Here is an 18,869-nt window from a genome sequence, read left to right on the forward strand (position 1 = left end):
GGTCACTTGCTTTTTGGACACATTGATATCTGTGATTTATACCTTCTTCTGGACGTCTAGCAAGATCCTCCTAAATCTGATGACCATCAGTGGACTCTGATTGGCTTTCTTCTTTTTGGATGGTCTTAAAGCTGGGGCTAAATAAAGCATAGCTATAATTAAAAATAATTCTGGGGCAAAAGAGATAGTGCGAAGCTTACATCACTTGCCCTGTGGGGACAGATATTCAACTGGTTAAGGCTCCTGCTTTGCGCTTTGTCACCTTGGATTCCAGTTTCTTGCACCCCATATAGTTACCTGAGCACCAGGGGTCACTCCTGAGCTCAGAGGCAGGAGCAGCCCCAGAGCACAGCCCAGTGGGTCCCTCTCTTACCCTCAAGACTCTTGCCTTTGTGCTGTCCACTTTGGTTTGGTCTCCCAAGCACAGCTAGATTCAGGACTGCTCCCCCCTACTCCCGACCATTTGTCATTCACCACCAAATAAGGCCCGGTGGTAGAGAGGCTGCCAGGAACCTCTTGGAACAAATACCTTCTGGTAGAATTTCTCGTCCTTTGCTTTAGTATCTATAGTACCCTGTGCTTCCAATGCCTGTTAACCTAGGCAGATGGGGGAAGGCGTGTTTTTTGTGTGCATCTCAATTCAAATGAAGACAGCATTTTTTATTTTCACAGACCAGAAAGTCCAAGGAGATGCTCCCCTGTGAATGTAATGTTAATGGAGTCTGGAGAAGAGAGGCCTTGGTTGAAAGTTGAGCGAATATATTCATTTAAATGCAGCAGGGAGCCTTTGACCTTAAGACGCCGGGCACAGAATCTTATTAGAAAGCCCTTTCAAATCAATCAAAAATAAAACAACCTGAAAAGTGTGCTTGCATTGGGTTTATTCTTTTTAGAAAAAAAAATCCATTTTGAGTGATATCATAGCTTTAAAAATGGAATGCCCTGGTTTATTTTTTAAATAGCGCCATGGGTAGGGCGTTCGCCTTGCACGTGGCCAACCCGGGTTCGATTCCTCTGCCCCTCTTGGAGAGCCCGGCAAGCTACCAAGAGTATCCCGCCTGCACGGCTGAACCTGGCAAGCTACCCATGTCGTATTCGATATGCCAAAAACAGTAACAACACGTGTCACAATGGAGATGTTGCTGGTGCCCGCTCGAGCAAATCGATGAGCAAAGGGATGACAGTGCTGCAATGACAGTGACAGTGCTTTATTGTTTGGTCTTTGGCCTGGGCTCAGTGGTATGTGGGGTTTCCTCTCATATGAATTCTTGTGGGGGTCAGTTGCTTTGCTGCTGGGGGGAGGGGTAGTGTCGTGATCACAGGAATTGAATCGGAACCGCCAATGTGTTATGCAAATGCACTAGTCCTTCGAGCTCTCTCCTGACCCTGATACGATAGTTTTTATATAAAAACATTCCTTGGGGCTTGTGTTTGGGCCACACACATGGTGGTGCTGAGGTGGGCAGGGCATCGAGGGTCTCACTCTGGACAGTGTGTGCAGGAGGAAGCCCTGCCAGGATTGACCCAAGTCGGCTTCTGCATCCTGAGTGTGTGCTCCAGACTGTTAGCTGTCTCCCTGGCACTAAAAATACTCCCATTCTACATGTAGGCTTGCCCATCTCAAATACGTGTCACTCCTGGCCTCACGGATTTCTATTCTCAGCCGTTTCATAACCTCAGGCTGAGGGGAGCCATTTTGCAGGAAGGTAGTTGAAGGCACGGCCTGTCAGCTGCTGGATCTAGTTCTTGCTGAAAGCATTAGATTGAATTTCTTTGCCTGTGTACCCTCACACCCTCACCACCGCCCCCCCCCCCCACTTGCCAGCTATCGTTTCAACATTTTGAAGGAAAATTAAGGTCAGAGAGTTAAATATTCCCCCCCCCCCAACCACCCTGAAATCATGCAGACACAGCCTTCGTTAGCATCCACTCATCAATCTTTGATCGAGATGGCATGGGGGTGGGAGCCCATTGTGCTCTTATCCTACTGATAGGGCATTGGTATCAAATTTGATGAAACAGGCTGGCAGTTGTGAAAGGCAGCTGATAGGAATGGTGCAAACTCAACAACAACAACAAAAGAGTTGAGTCTTGTCAGCAGGAGGTGTTTTCTATCATTTGACCTTGTTTTATTAGTGGGCCCCCAGCTAGCCAGAGTTGAATGTGCTCCCAGGTATGGCCTCTGCCCTTTTGCCACTTCCTCTCTCCAAGCAGGTGAAATAAGTGGAAGCCAGCCCAGATGTGTATGGAGTAGGGAACCTGCTCAAACTGAAAAGGTTTCCCAAAGCCTGAAAACAAATGCATCGGTGATGAGGGGTGGAGGAGCCCTCTAAAGAATGCTCTTTTTTTTTTTTTTTTTTTTTGCTTTTTGGGTCACACCCGGTGATGCACAGGGGTTACTCCTGGCTTTGCACTCAGGAATTACTCCTGGCAGTGCTCAGGGGACTATATGGGATGCTGGGGATCGAACCCGGATCAGCCGCATGCAAGGCACACGCCCTCCCCGCTCTACTATCACTCCAGCCTCAAGGATGGTCCTTTGATGAAAACCTCTTTTACTTTTTCTGCACAAGAAAGAGTAACCAAATGAACCATTATTTTTGAAAATGGGGATGTTCACAAGATTGCTGGTATGTTTTGATCTTTAACCCCTCCTGGGTGAGCTTCAGTGAGATTGGTCTACACTTAGTATTGGCAAATGCATATTGGTCCTGTTTCCCCCCCTGCTGTGTTTGGTAGGACCCACAACCTAACAGTGGACCAGTTTCCCTAATTGATGTCATGCCCAACTGGGTTAACGTGATAGAGATGTTTGGTGCTAAGAGAGCGTCGAAAGGGTACCAAGTCCTGAAGTGTTCTGTTTGGAAAGCTTTGCTCTATAAAATTTGCCTTTGCCACGGCTGATGACGCTTAATTAGAATGATTTACTAGCTGGCTGGTATGATGTCTCTTTGAGGAGAAACGAGGCTGCTGGGTTGTTCTGTGTGAAGCATTAAGATGCCTGACTTTGGGGATGGCATTTCTGAGGATCTGTCTTCTCTCTTCTGTTTCAGGTGTGAATCATGGTGACACGGTGAAAGACAGTGATTTACTGCTTCGGGGGGCATGCGTGTGGATGATTAAGGGATGTAAGTTCAGGACTCCAAGATTTATTTCCTCCCTGTTCCAGTGGGGATGGCGGAAGAGAATGAGTAATGGGATAACTTATAGCACCACAGGCCCTTCGTCAAGAGACCGCCAGTCAAAACAGGAAGATAAAATTCAGAAGATTTCTACAGGGAGAAAGCCATATTGATACTCCCTGGGCCGTCCTCTGTCTGGCAAGCATTAGGGTCTCCAGAAGGTTCCTCTGTGACCTTTGCAAGGAGAGTTTCCACCCAAAAGGTGAGTTCGGTCAGTTCTCAGTCATAAAGTCATAACCTTAAATGTTGTAAGTTTCTCCTCTTTGTATTTGGTTTCTTAACTCTCTAAGGTTGCTGGGGTAGCAAAATTTGGTGACCTAACGTTTGAACTAAGTAAGGTTCGCTCTTGACAATCCATGATGGTCAGGGATTAACCTGTGCTGGGAGGATAATGACAAAGTCAGCAACTGCTTTTGATGTCAAGCTGTCCAAACACACTGTGCCTATAGATGTTTCTTAGACTTTCATTTCCATCTATATGTAATTCATCCCACTTCTGAGGCAATGGAATAGGAGGTTGGGTGGAGAAAATGTCTTTTACCTATCTCGGGCCTGTGCATGTATTTTGTACAAAGGCTTAGCTGGCCTTGAAGAGCACCTTATCTAGGATTTAAAAAAATATTGCAAACGGATATAGGAGTTGGGGGCCTTTGATGTGATTCAAATGGTTTGTTTCAATATTAGTGGCTCTAGGTAGAGGACCTCTCTGCATTATTTCACATTTTAAAAAAGATGCCAAAGACAGTGTTTAGACCAAGCACCATCCTAATTGGATCAGAGAGAAAATTCAACAGTCTGAGGACAGGATTTTCATGCATGAGGGCCTGATTCCATCTTAGGCATCGAGTGGTCCTCATGAGTACAGAGCTGGGCATAACCCCTCAGCATCAATCAACATGTGTTTCAAACACACACACACACGCACACACGCAGGCATGCACGGACGCACAACCCCCAGGTCATCCTAAAATTCAGATCTCTCATTGGAGTTGCTTGTTGTTCAGAGGCTTCAGAAATGGTTTATTGTGGCACCATCTTCAGGCTCCATTGGTGTGAAAATGGAATACTTCAAGTGATCTGTGGTGTTCAAAACAGCCATTTTACTTTTCGTGTTGGAATGTTCTCATGGTTGACAAGAGACTTCATGAGTGTTAGGGACTGCTAAGATAAAACAGGGAGAGAGCAGGGGCTCCTTCATGGCCCCTGCCTGCTCTCAGTGACTCAAACGTCCCCATAAATAACCAGTGCCCTTCTGAACCACCCTTCAGCTTCACATGATGTCAGTGTTCACGACCCTGACATTTCTTGGTTTGTGTGCACTGGAGGAGGTGCCTTATCTCCAGATAACTGAAAGCAGGTGTGTGTGTGCTGGGGGAGAGCAAAGGAGGTAGAGAATCGGGGCTCCCAGGGATCCCCATAATTCAGAGGACCCTTGTTGCAACTTGGTCCACTGGCATTTTTGTGGGGAGAATGAATGTTTTGTGGTCAGAGCATTCTACAAGTCCTTACACACAAGGTATTTCTACAGTCAGATTTCCCTGGACTGGACCCAAGCTAGCCTGGCTTTGTAGTAATAGGTATTTTTGGCATTTTTGGTTGCTTTTCATCCTCTTTCAAATGAAAGGCAGTCTAGTAACTAGGGGAAACATGCATTTTCAGGTGCCATTCCTGATTCTGTTTACTAGCAATGTCACCGTCCACCCCTTCTTAACGTTCACTTTCTCAGGCAGGACATGGCAACATTATTAGCAGGTCGCTATAATCATAACTTTGAACTAAGAGCTGTCCAATTGTGACCACTAGTTTGGTCAAGATGTCCCGGCTAGGGCTGCGTATTCAAGGTAGAATGCATGCTTTGCACGTGCAGGGCCCTGGGTTTAATCTCTGCCATACCCTCCAAAAGAATAATGATAAAGATTTCTCAGTATTCTCTGACTATGGCTTAAGTAAATATTTTCTTTGGAAGCCACACTCTAGAAGTATATATTCCGTTACATGCAAATGTACATTGAAAGAAAGAACATAGGACTCACTTTGCAGTTTAACATGTTTTGCTGCTGGTTTTGAAAGGAATTTTCCGATTCCATGTAGTGTGGGTAACAGAAATAGGAATATTAGGATGCTTGCCTGGTTGTCTTGTTGAGCATTTTTTGGTCCCCTTTATCGATGCATCCATTGTGCTGCAGCAGCAGCTCCCATGAGTTGAAGGGAATGGACCCACTGAGCTCTGGTTGGGTCCTTCTTTGACCAAGATGTGTGTGGGCACTGAGCTGGGACACCCACAGCCCTCTGTGGACACATTTGTGTGGAGAGAGAGAGAGAGAGAGAGAGAGCAGATTTCACATGGAGAAGAAAGAGGGAGATTTCCAATAAAATGACATGATGGAAATATGGAAAGCCTCTTTGCAAAGTATACCTCAACTGTTCTGTGAGGCAGAGTTAATGACCCCGGGCAATTCACTATTCACTATTGTCTTTGAGAAACAAAGCTCAATCCACAGAGTTGAAACTCAAGTGCAAATCTGGAAGACATCCAGGAAAGTCTGGCACTGCAGGCCTCTGGGTATCAAATTCCCCAGGGGGGGGGCTCTCCCTGCTTATGGGGGAATCCAATTTGCAAAGTAACTTCTTACATTGATTGTGAACTATTGGCGTTGGCCGAGGAGCTCCTGAAACATTAACTGATTAAATTCTGCAGGGTTCCGCTGTCAGAATGAAGACAGCCGCTCTGCTGCTGCTGATTTGTGGATCTACACATGGGGTACCCTCTCAGTGAAGAGTTCAAGGGAACTTCCTGGCACCCAGCTTGAGCTTTCCTAAAGAGAACTAGGAAAAAAAACACAAGACGTTGAATTCAATTGGAAAAAAATATATACATATTTGTGGATTGCCTATGCCTCATAGCACCTAATAAGCTTAATACAACAGCCCTTCAGAACACCTGATCTGCTTCTCCTTTCCTAGTTCAAACAGATAACAGAATAACTCTGTCCCAGTGGGGGAGATTTCAGTTATCCCTCGCACTGGTGGGCTTCCGGCCAGCTATTTTCTTTTGTGCATGTCCCTCACATGTTCCAGCTCTTTCGGGGTAGGGGGGTGTGGAGGTGTGAAAATGTCACCTCCTCCATATGCAGTTTAGATTTTTCTCCTCTTCAGCAGCCCGTGTCTCAGAGAAAATGTGCTTTCACAGAGCTGGTTTTTTTTTTCCCTTTTTGGGTCACACCCAGCGATGCATAGGGGTTTCTCCTGGCTCATGCACTCAGAAGTTATTCCTGGCGGTGCTTGGGGGACCATATGGATGCTGGGAATTGAACCTGGGTTGGCCTCGTGCAAGGCAAACACCCTACCCTCTGAGCTATTGCTCCAGCCCCTTTACTGAGCTGTTTATATGCTGGTGTGGTTGCAGTGGACTGGAGCAATAGCACAGTGGGTAGGGCGTTTGCCTTGCACATGACCGACAGGGGTTTGATTCTTCCATCCTTCTCGGAGAGTCCGGCAAGCTACTGAGCGTTTATCCTGCCTGCATGACAGAGCCTCGCAAGCTACCCGTGGCATATTCGATATACCAAAAATAGTAACAAGTCTCACAGTGGAGATGTTACTGGTGCCCGCTCGAGCAAATCGATGAGCAATGGGACAGTGGTGGTTGCAGAGGGCGGGGGTTGGACTTCCATAATTTGGTTTCTTTGTGGCCTGGAATTTCTGGGGGCTGTTGACTTGGTGACAATTTTGGTGGTGATATGGAAGGCAGGCATTAGTTTTATTTGATAGACCCAAGGATTGAGACCCTGGGGGGGGGGGGCGTAGAAACTTGTCCAAGATCATGAAGACTGCATTTTTCTATATCAGGACAACATGCCAAATTAGTGCCCTGAGTTGCATTGAGAGTTTGTATATGATACTGTGCCAAGTTCAGTCATGTGGATCAAGGGCATCAAGGAATGAAGGAAAACAAAGTATACAAAGATGGATCCTGAAAACTGGGTTTGGGAACAGGATTTCCTGGTCCCAGGGGTTGTATTAAAGGGATATCCTTGGATCCGTAAGTGTGAATAACCTTTCTCTAAATAAGTGGAAGAAAAACAGGAGAGAGAGATGAGGAGTATGTCGAAGACCAGATTATATGTGTGTGGTTGTTTACCTCCTATTGAAACAATGAATATTCATCACCGGGTAATTTAGGTGCATGGATTCTGGATGATCTTCGTTCTACCTTCCTGCCTCCTTTGGTTCCTGCTCCTTTTTTACATTTTGCTAAAAGAGAAAGCTCTCGAAGGCCTTTCCAGATCTGATAACTCCAGAGATCTCAAGTGAAACCTCTGGCTTCCGGCCCAGGGTGAGGTCACACTATCAGATTCTACTGGGGTTTAAGTGGATGTGCCAACTGGAGCGCATGGCGTGTCGCCATGATTTCTCTGGGACCTCCTATCAGGGGGGTCTCTGTGCAGTCAGGGGGCTTCTTTATACCATGTAAGAAGCATGAGCCACCCTTGGGCATCTGTCTGCCATTTCTTTTTCAATGGGTCACATTAACTTTGCAAGGAAAATGTGACTTAGTTGTAAGCAGGGTTGTGACTTCGGTCTTAAGAGTCCTTCCCATTCTCTCCGTTCCTCAGTCCCAAAATAGAGCTGTTGCTTGGTATGATTTGGGAGATTATTTTTGGATCTGAAATCCTGCAATCATTAATTTATGTGGAATTCTTTTTGAACATTCCCAGACCCCAGCATAACCTACCAAATAATACTAAATAGAAACATTTTACTTTTGGACAACCAGGAAACCCACATCTCTACTCAACTCCTACTCTTAAATTTGTATTTATCCGGGCAAGCGTGGGGGCTGGTGGTTTGGTCTGTAGATGTCTCCCTTCGTGACTGACAGAGGAAACGTTAGGCAGGGCCATGCTCTGTGAGGAGACATAGCCTAGTTGGAGGAGATAGCCAAAGCACAGGAACCCATTGTCTTCCATGTGTGTGTCTGTCTGTATACAACCTGAGAATACTGTTCGAGTAGCAACTAATAGCTATTGGGTGTCTTTTGGATACCACACATCACAATGAGCACTTTGCAAACCTTCAGCAGCCCTGTAGAGTACATGATGTTCTTCACTGATTTCACACAAGGAAATGAGGGACAGAAAGGGAGAGCTAAGAAATGAAATGAGTTCTTGGCAGAGTTAGAATGTTGAGTCTTCATTGATCCGACAAGTGCCTACAACACTATTCCGTGTAAGCTGAGTGATTAACGTTTTACATACCTCCATCACCTTTCCATCGGCACTTTCTATTGAGTAGATCTATTGAAACAAGACTTCTGAATATGTTAGCAGGGAGGAAGGCTTCGAGGCAAGGAAGCTCACAACCATGGGGCCTGTCTTCTCATTCAGCTCCTCTTGAAATCCTGGCGGTAACCTGGGGATATCTGAGTGCGTTCAGAGTCACAGTAGAAGCTCAGCAGAAACTGCTCTCCCAATCTTGGTGCCACCAGGGCTGGCTGGAGTGATGCCAGTAGCTCAATCAGGAATGGAGTTGGCAGCAACAGGAGATGACTTGGCAGCTGTGGGAAGGAATGTTCTTGGGGTGTCAGCAGATGTTTTAGAATCTTGGATGTTCGCATCTTCCCGGTGGTTCTCCTTGGTAGGTAGGACCAAACAGGAGACAAGGAAGGAGCAGAGACGAGGAAGAGATGTTAGTGCTCACGAGTTCAGCAGCCCTGTTTGGTGGGGGGTCCTTGACCTGTGCTCAGACTGGTATGAGGGGGCGCAAGGCCGGCATTCACAGAGGATGAAAATTGCCCGCCACAGTTCTGCCTTCTGTTTGGGGGTGGGCTTTGCAGACTTGAGCTCTGTGACGTGCCATTCAGTAGGCCAGTCGTGGTGCCTGGGTTCTGTTTGGAAACAGTGATGGGAACAGAATGGGTTGCTGGTGTGTTAAATCAGTTACTATAAGGAAAGTGTTAAGAGTCATGCCTGGAAGTCTTTAGCTAAGAGCGCTGGCTCAGAAAAGCAGTGACAGAGCAGTAGCAGCAGCCGCTAGGCCTTGGGGAAAGCACCATCAGTCCAAACCAAGTCCCGTAGAATGCAGAGGAGGCCCTGCTGCCCTGATGGAGGGACAGGTCTTGGGATGCACAGTTGTATCACTTGTATCACTTGTCATCTTGTTGATCCTCAATTTGTTCCAGCGGGCACCAGTAACGTCTCCACTTGTCCCTGTCGCATGCTAGTGTAGCCCAATGATATCTGCTTGCTCCAGGAATAGAAAGAGCCTTAAATTGTTCATTCAGGGTTTTGACGAAGAAGTCTGACCATCTCATTGGTGGGTGGCCATGTGGTCTTTTGACGTCTCGTGGAATCCAATCAGTAATAGCTTTAGTCCAGCGGTCATCTTTAAATCGCATTACGTGTTCAGCCCATCTGATTTTCAACACCTTGGCAAATGAGACAGCGTCCCTGATTCTTGACCTCCGCACAGTTGTACTACCTTTTAAAAAGTTGTCGACAATGTTGCGGGTTGGAGAGGTTCCCCCTGGATGGTTTCTGTGAGGTGGGGAGAGAGGAAACAGTCTCCAGTAGGCATCTACCACTCTCCTCTCCACTCAGTACCGAGGGAAGCAATGGGGAAGTTGAGACCTGATGCATGTCCGCTCCTAGCCCTGCGGGGTACAGACTTCTTGTCTCCCCGTCCCGGGAGGAGGTGATCAGCCAACCACACCTGAGTTTCACTTGTTCTGTTCGGCATGGGGAATGCTCCGAGCCCTGCCACCCATTTTTTTTTTGGGGGGGGGTAGCCCAGGCCAGGGCAGGGAACTGCCCTTTGCAAGGAAGGACAGTCAGTTCTAAAGATCCTACCCAGAATTTTTCATCGGATCACCTTCCCTCAGAGAAAAGAATTTCCGATGAAGGATCCGGAGAGGTAGTCCGGCCGGGAGGGCACTTGGCAGGCAGGCCGCCGCCCTCTGGGCTGGTTCCCAGGCACCTGAGCCCCCCAGGAGCGATCCCTGACTGCAGATCCTGGAGTTCAGTCCCTGAGCATTGCTGGGTGTGGCCCCCAAAACAAGCAAAAAGAGAATCTCGGTTGAAGACAACTGAAGAAGGAAAATGAAGTTTATTTGAGAGAGGGGAGAGAAAAGAAAGTTTTTGTTTCTTCAGAGTGGGGGAAAAAAAAAGGCAAGTGCACATCTCAGCTAGATTCACAGCAAATTTCCCAGAGTTGGTAGATACTTACCGAGGGGATATATTTACCCTAAGGTAAGAAAGTATACAACTGGGGGTGGAGATGGGGCGAATGCCACTGTGTAAGAAAGTCCATATCACCCACAGGGAGGGGGTGGGCCTTGTCCCCAGAATGGGGACATGGATGTCTTTGCCTCTGCCAAGCGAGGTTGTATACGGTTTTCCCAAACTGTCGAATACAGTCCCTTGCTGGTGTATTGCTATGCAGGAGAGCCTGGAGCTGTTGGTGGTCTTTTGACATTTGTTCTTAGCAAGGCCTTTTTTTTCCCCTTTTTGGGTCACACCCAGCGATGCACAGGGGTTACTCCTGGCTCATGCACTCAGGAATTACTCTTGGCAGTGCTCGGGGGTTATATGGGATGCTGGGAATCGAACCTGGGCTGGCTGCGTGCAAGGCAAACGCCCTACCCGCTGTGCTATCACTCCAGTCCTAAGGCCTTTGATTCAGAGCTGGAGCCTCCCTTCCTGGGCCTGGAACTCTGCATTTCAGTGGTCTTCTCGACCGGGAGCCTCACCTAAATCCGGTGTCTCCAAGACATTCATACCTATGGGCTGGCCTAAGTTCCAAACAGGGATTTTCACAATATGTACTATCAGGGGTCCCCATTTCTCTGCCACAAAAATAAGGCCCACCCCTAGTTGTGTTTGGGGGACCAGCTACATAACCCAGGGCCTCGTCTAGGCTAGACAGGTGCTTCCACTTGAACCACTTCCTGGCCCAAAGTCATTAACTCTCGGTGCCCAGTTATCCAGTACTGGATTCAGGAGTCCTTCTCACTAGATTTTAAAAATACATTCATTATTTTTTTTTCCATTTGTCCTCACTTCCTCTAACAGACCAGGCAAGCAGGCGACATAGATTGGGCTCACATGTCTTTCCGCATTCACATGGGCATACCCCTCCACCTAGAACTTCTTTCTTTGACCTGCCTTTATCTTCTCTGCAGTCTTTATTTCTGGCTTCAGCCTGGGTGTTCTGCTTTCAGTACTTTGCTCTTATGCCCGTGTGTGCATATTTAATGGCTGTTCCTGTTGTTTTATGCCATCCGTTCTGATGGAGAAACATTTTCCTTTTCAATATTTCATTTCTATATCATTCTGCTTATCGAATGCGTGATGATTCATTCCTCTGCAAGAACTTTGCATTTACATATTTGTTTTCTGTGCCTTAGCTTCCTCATCTGTGAAATGGGTTACCCAGAATATGAATTAGCATATGAGCTGTGTTCATTGTTGCCAACCTAACTTTTATAACAGTGTCTTGAATAGACTTTATTTTGTAGGAAGACTTTACTTCCCTGAGGCTATTAATCTCCCACTGAATAGTCAGTGAAGCTAATCTCCAAGCTTGAAACTATTTCTTCTACTCCACACACCAGATGCTAACCACTTTTGCAAAAGTATAAAACCTGATTTGAGAGAAAAATTGGAAATTTTAAATTAGAAAAATTAAAATTTGTGAGCATGGAATTTTCTTGTTTGTTGTTGTTGTTGTTGTGTGTGTGTGGGGTCATCCTGGCGGTGCTCAGGGGTTGCTCCTGGCTCTGTGCTCAGAGCTCACTCCCAGCACACATGAGATCATGCAATGCCAGAGATTGAACCTGGGGTTGGCTGCACGGAGCCTCTGAGTGATCTCTTCAGCCCAGAATTTTCATTCTGCAAATAGTATCTCAAATTTAATGATAACCCACTTGCAGTGGAACCGGCCTGCATCTCAGCCAGCCCGTGTTTTTGGAAGAATGACAGTGCTCCATAGATGTCTATGGTCGTTAATGGAGTATTTGTTTCTAAGGCAGTCTGTTTCATTTCTGTAAAAAAAAAAAAAAAAGAAAAAAGAAACAGTACAAATCTTTTCTCCTACCTCCCATTTTGGTGATACCATTTTCGGTGGTACCACTTTTAGTGGATGTTGAAGGCCGTTCATTTTTCAAAAAGGCAAAGGTGGTCTGAAAGCCGGTATTTAGAAGCTGTCAGCCTGCCTCAGTTTCTTCCTCACAACGGAGTCTAACCTTGGCCACCTGCATATCTCCCTGGCTGGTTCGCACAAATGGCTCTGAGCTTGTAAAGTACTTTGAATTCCTTGGATGAAAGGCTCCCTGTAAGTACAGGTCTTAGGAAGGTATTATATGTGGGCTTTCTCAACTGCGGCACAGCCTGTTTTGCAAGAACGCTAATGCACTTCTGGGTTTAGAGCTGTAAAAAGATGTACGCTCAGAGGCCTGGGGCAGCATCTTGTGAGGTTCCCGAGGCCCGTGTCACTGCTTGCTCACCTCTAGCAGATTCCCTCCACGCTGCAGGGATCTGCAAGCACGCACACGCACCCTGGCCATTTGAGTTTCCAAATCGCCTGCACCGGGCTCGGCGTGACGGAGGGAAGTAGGGCCTGCTGGGAGAGAAGGTGCCTTGTGGTCCTTCCTCTGGAAATGGGATGAAGGCAGAGTATGAAGGGAGCGGATGACCAGTGGCCTTTATTCTTGCCATCTCTCCTCATGATGAGAGAGCACACACAGTGCTTTTTTATTGTGTTGTTGCTGGTGGTGATGAGGCCGGGAGCTGCTGAGGGCAAGGGGTGACCTTCTCCTGGCTGTGTGGTATTATGGCTTCAACCTGGGGGTCTGGGGGGCCTTCTGCTTGCAAAGCACGTGCACAGCCTTCTGAGCTGTCTGTCATCCCGTTGCTCATTGATTTGTTCGAGCGGGCACCAGTAACGTCTCTCATTGAGAGACTTTTTGTTACTGTTTTTGGCATATCCAATACGCATGGGTAGCTTGCCAGGCTCTGCCGCGCGAGCTCGATACTCTCGGTAGCTTGCCGGGCTCTCCAAGAGGGGCGGAAGAATTGAACACGGGTCGGCCGAGTGAAAGATGGAAGCCCAACCGCTGTGCTATCGATCCAGAATGTATTTTCCAGAGGTGTTTTTGGAAGAACTTGTTGGTTTGGGCTTGTTTGGAGGTTCTAGCCAGGGAGTGCAGCTGCTTGTATACCCTCGACCAAAGACCGGTCGGTCTCAACTCGGGGAAGACCATCCTCTTCGAGCCAGCGCGTAGCTTCAGGAGAGACGCACATGGAGGGGCGAGGGAGGAAGGGGACACCCTCCTAGCCAGCCAGATCAGCCGAATCAACCCTGGTGACAGGGTGACAGATGTCGCAACCAGATAAAATAAATGCTGTTTATCCAATTCTAGAACTGGAGCAATAGCACAGCAGGTAAGGCATTTGCCTTGCATGCGGCCGACCCGGGTTCGATTCCTCCATCCCTCTCGGAGAGCCCGGCAAGCTACTGAGAGTATCCCGACCACTCGGCAGAGCCTGGCAAGCTCCCTGTGGTGTATTCGATATGCCAAACACAGTAACAACAAGTCTCACAATGGAGATGTTACTGGTGCCCGCTTGAGCAAATCAATGAACAATGGGAAGACAGTGCTACAGGTTTTGGAAGAAGCTTTGCTTTAGAAACTGATTCTTGCATTGGATTTGTGTTCTTGTGATTGTTTGGGGGCCACACCCGGCTCTGTGTACGGCTTACTCCTACTCTGCACTCAGAAATCACTCCTGGCTAACTCAGGGGAAATTTTGTGGTGCTGGGGATCGAACCCAAGTCAGCCACAAGCCAGGTGAGCCCCCCACCTACTGTACTTTCTCTCCAGCCTTTTTAATTTTTTTGGCAGCAAAAACATCTTTTTAGTTGAGCCATCACTGAATGTTATTTTCTCCCAGAAAGGATGATATTCCTGCTGTCTCTGGGATCTATAAGGTTTTTGTTCTTTTTGTTTTCTTTCTTCCCATGGAGCTTGATGCATACCTGGCAATGCTCAGAGCCTATATCTGGACCTGCGTTCAAGAGTGACCCTTGGGGGCGCTTCGAGGATCAGAAGAGGTGCAAGGATAGAACCCAGTCAGCTTCATGGAAGGCCAGAACCTTCACCTCCTATACTTGCTCTGGCCAAGAGGTTCAATGTTTTCGATATGCTCCTTCAAGAGTTTATAATCTACCAGAGGTACTCTAGAAACACGTAGGGCACATTTTGTTGTCTAAGACACACCTAAATGCAGCATGTGTGTATTTGTGCTTTGTGTGTGTGTGCATTTTTGGGTCAAAACCACCAGTGCTCAGTGGACCACATGGTATCTAGGATTGAACCTGGGCCCCCTGCACACAAAACATCCATTCCAACGCTTGAGTTACCTCTCCGGTCCCAAATACTAACAGTTTTTCTCATCTTCCTGGGTTCCTTGTCAGCAAAGCAAACTCTTCTTCTCTCTTTGTCTTCCCTCTGTCTCCTTCAGTGGAGTAGGAAGAAAGAGCTTCAGGAACCCGTTCCCCGCCGTGGGTGTGCCTTGAGAAAGGTTTTCAGTGCCCAGGCAGTGATATCGTTGGGCTTCTTTGGGGTGCACATTCAGTGTGAACTTTCACTGGAGGAAAGTCACCTTTTCCTTTCTCCCCTCCTTTCAACTTGAAATGATGTTAGCAAGCCCTTCAGTTGGGATATACCCATGTTACTTGATCTACGGCTATGAAGGGGCTTCTGCTCCCCTGTTTGAAATGTCTAAGTGTTTTCCCTGTGCACATGAGATGCCTTGTCTGTTTATGCCCCTTTCCGTGATCTTGCACTCGTTCTTGGTTCTGAAACTGATAATTAGACACAAAGCAAAGCATAACGAAGTAGGAGGATTGCAGGTCTCTGAGATCAGGTGCTTCTCACCTGGATGCAAAGGTTCCACCGTGGAGGAGGCACTCTGGTTTGTCCTGATGATTATAATTGCTCTGTAAGGTTTCTGGAATTTTTCCTTGGAGGGGGGACTTGAGGGGGGCTTTGAACCACACCCAGTGGTGCCCAGGGCTTGGGGAATCCTTTGCCCATGCCAGGGATTCGTCAGGGCCAGTGGTTGTGTGTAAATCAAGTTCCTTATCCTCTTATCTCTATTTTCTGTAATTTTTATGGTGATTTGGTTAATTTTTGATATATGCAGTAGAAGAGGTGGAAAACTATGTGGAAGAAATTTGAGTGTGGTTTCAGGAGACGAACAACAGCAGGCCCAGGTTTAGAAATTTTCTTATAAGTAGTGATTAAAAACATAGGGTTGTACATTGTGAGGCTTTATACTTGAGGAGAAATTCTGAGTTCTTGCCACAGTAACTATTTCTAAATAGTTGTATGGCCTTAGACAAGGGTCCTTCCAATTTAGAAAATGAATGGATTGGGTTTTGATGTCTAGTATTGTTTTCTAGGTTTAAAGTTCAGTGATAAATTAAAGACTAGTGTTTTTTTCCTCCCCTCCTTTTGTGTGTGTAGGTGTGTGTTTTGTGTGTGTGCCCATGTGTGTATGCACGCATGTGAGTGTATGTATGTGTGTGTATGTGTATTGATCTTGATCGAAACTAAGTATAAAGTTTATGTTATGTTTATAACACTGGGTATGATTTTTAATTATTCAGGGACCTTTTAAAATATCACTTTTTTGAGCTTCTTAAGCCAGTGTTCCAGTTTAGCCAGTTCACAGTGGGATCTTGGAATCACTGTCACTGTCATCCCGTTGCTCATTGATTTGTTCTAGCAGGCACCAGTAACATCTCTCATTGAGAGAGTTATTGTTACTATTTTTGGCATATCCAATATGCATGGGTGGCTTGCCAGGCTCTGCCATGCGGGCTCCATACTCTCGGTAGCTTGCCGGGCTCTCCAAGAGGGGTGAAGGAATCGACACGGGTTGGCCACATGAAAGGCGAAAGCCCAACTGCTTGCTATCACTCCAGCCCTGGACTAAGTATTTTATATAAAATTTCTCCCCAAATTCTCAGAACCTCACAGAAATGAATTGTCAGAAAAAATTGGTGTATGCATATATTTTATAAGATATTTTCACATATACAAAAATGCACAGGAAGAATTGAAAGTAGCCAATTTGTTCTTAATACTAGAAGAGGGAGTAGCTATGGAATTTCTCCCCTGAATGCTACCTGTGTACTCAAATTTTAAAATTAACATAAGGACATTCGTGCACCTGCTACCTTGAACAAATCTTGAGTTTTATATTCAGAAGTTGCCTCTTGGACTCCATTTTTGTGGGTTTTCGCTCATTCAATGTATCCTATGGGATTACGACACTGACGTGTTTGCTTGATTCTACCATGGGAGGAAGACACAGACCTTTCTTTGGAAACTAGGAAGTCATGGAAATGGGGAATTCAGAAAAATTTGCTTTGGCTCTCTTTTCTGAGAACTAATATTTCAGATGGTTTTGTGACTTCTTTGGAATGCAGCGTTGGGGTTAGGGGTGGTGGGATACTAATATTTGCCCCCAGGCAATATTTATTTAATGAGGTGAGAGCCCGGGGCATCAGTTGACTTCAAGTGTGATTATTAACAGAACCTAGGCAAAAGCTACTAGAAATAATGGCACCTTTGTTATCACGGTGAGTTTTTTAAAAAAATACTGATGGCACAGAAGGAAAAGTGATAGTTGTTATCAAATCAGTCAGGGAATTTACAGATGATAACAAGTTAGAGAGGCTGCATTCTTTTCTGCTATCTCGCTCTTCGGGGTCACAAATATCTTTCTCCCATGGAAAGATAAAAACACTTGACCAGGGTCGTAAATTTGCTCTGTCTCCTATCTGGGGGCCTTTGGAAGTTTGAGACAGCCTTGACTGCCCGCAATTCTCCTATTGAAAGGACGGTCATGATGTGGTGATAGTGTTCGGAGAGCAGGGGGAGGAAGAGCCAATACATAAGCAACATTCCCCAGGATGAAAGTGCCCTTGGGAGGGCAGAAGCGAATACTGTTCTTATTGAAGTGCCCATAGTGGTATGGGCACCCTGCCTTCCCCTTCCCCTTTCTGTTGGGTTCTTTGCCAAAGCTTTGTGCCTAGAAGTTGATGTGAACGGGATTGCCTAAGAGTAACCAGCAAACCCAACCTGGCTGCTTTCTTTCTTTTTTTTTAAATTTTCTTTTGCTTTTTGGGTCACACCCAGCAATGCACAGGGGTTACTTCTGGCTCTGCACTCAGGAATTACTCCTGGCGGCGCTCAGGGGACCATATGGGATGCTGGGATTCGAACCCGGGTTGGCCGAGTGCAAGGCAAACGCCCTACCCGCTGTGCTATCACTCCAGCCCCTCTTAGCTGCTTTCTAAGTAGATTTTTGCTCTTTCCTTTTGCTGGCACTTGCCTTGGTTGCTGCTGAGGGTTACAGCCAATCACAGGCCTCTGGTCCCCCCTCTTGGCAGAGGTGGAGGTGGTGGTGATGGCAGTGACTTGGCTAAGAAGAGTTTCGTTAGTCCCAAGGTGCTTGGATGCGGTTGGATTGCACCCTTGAGCTATACCTGCGGACTGGATGTTTCCAGGTATGTTCTTTGCCTTCTCCTTTAAAATGCCAGACGTGGGCACACACATGCCTATCTTGCCGTCCAGAGTGGAAAGTGTTATTTCTGTCGGCCAGGCCTGGAGTGGGTCTGTGGATTACTCCCGGGGTGGGTACAGCCAATGGGCAGGGCCCCACTTGTCTCCCGTGCCCAGTTTCCTGTTGCCCTGAAGCTTGCCGTTGATATGACGTCATCTGGCACCTTGTGCTTTTCGGAGTAGGTCTGCACTAAACTCTTTTTTCACTCTCAAAACACAAAACAAAGAGGATTTCGGTTGGCTTTGCACGCCCTGTCGGTTGGTCGGTCGGGCTGGTTCTGATGAGTGAGGTATTGTCCGCCTGTTGGTTTTCTTCCAAGGAAGAATCTGTTGATACAGTAGACACTTCGGTCTTGATTATTGAGGGGAAAATCAGGAAAGGTCCCCTTAGCTGCCAAGTAATTCTAGCTCCTGTAGGACACACCTAGCCAGGGACCAGCCGTTCTTACTTTCCAGAGATTTCTCTAGTGATTGGGAGAAACCCTAGAAACATATCAAAAGGTGGGAGGGAGGGAGGGAGGGAGGGAGGGAGGAGAAAGAGGGAGAGAGAAAGAGGGAGAGAGGGAGAGGGAGAGGGAGAGGGAGAGGAAGGAAAGACAAGGGGGGGACAGAGAGGGAGGGATAGAGAGAAAGAGGGAGAGGGAGAAAGAGAAGGAGAGGGAAAGAGGGAGAGGGAAAGAGGGAAGGAAAGAGGGAGAAGGAGAGGGAGAGGGAGAGAAAGAGGGAGAGGAAGAGAAAGTGGGAAAGAAAGAGGGAGAGGGAGAGAAAGGGAGAGGGAGGGACAGAGAGGGAGGGACAGAGAGGGAGGGACAGAGAGGGAGGGACATAGAGAAAGAGGGAGAGGGAGAAAGAGAGGGAGAGGGAAAGAGGGAGGGAAAGAGGGAGAAGGAGAGGGAGAGGGAGAGAAAGAGGGAGAGGGAGAGAAAGAGGGAGAGGGAGAGAAAGAGGGAGAGGAAGGGACAGAGAGGGAGGGACAGAGAAGGAGGGACAGAAGGAGGGACAGAGAGGGAGGGATAGGGAGGGAAGGGGAGGGAGAGGGAGAGGGAGAGAGGGAG

At 47.1% G+C, this 18,869-nt stretch overlaps 1 long non-coding RNA gene across 1 annotated transcript in view; it reads left to right on the plus strand.

The window, feature by feature from the left end:
• Positions 1 to 3,071: 3,071 nt before the first annotated feature.
• Positions 3,072 to 18,869, plus strand: part of LOC129402563 (uncharacterized) — a 111,544-nt gene continuing 95,746 nt past the window's right edge. The window contains exon 1 of the long non-coding RNA XR_008628699.1: positions 3,072 to 3,384. This is a non-coding gene — a long non-coding RNA (uncharacterized LOC129402563). The remainder of the gene's footprint in view (positions 3,385 to 18,869) is intronic.

This window comes from Sorex araneus, chromosome 2, assembly GCF_027595985.1.
Source record: "Sorex araneus isolate mSorAra2 chromosome 2, mSorAra2.pri, whole genome shotgun sequence".
Lineage (NCBI taxonomy): Eukaryota > Metazoa > Chordata > Mammalia > Eulipotyphla > Soricidae > Sorex > Sorex araneus.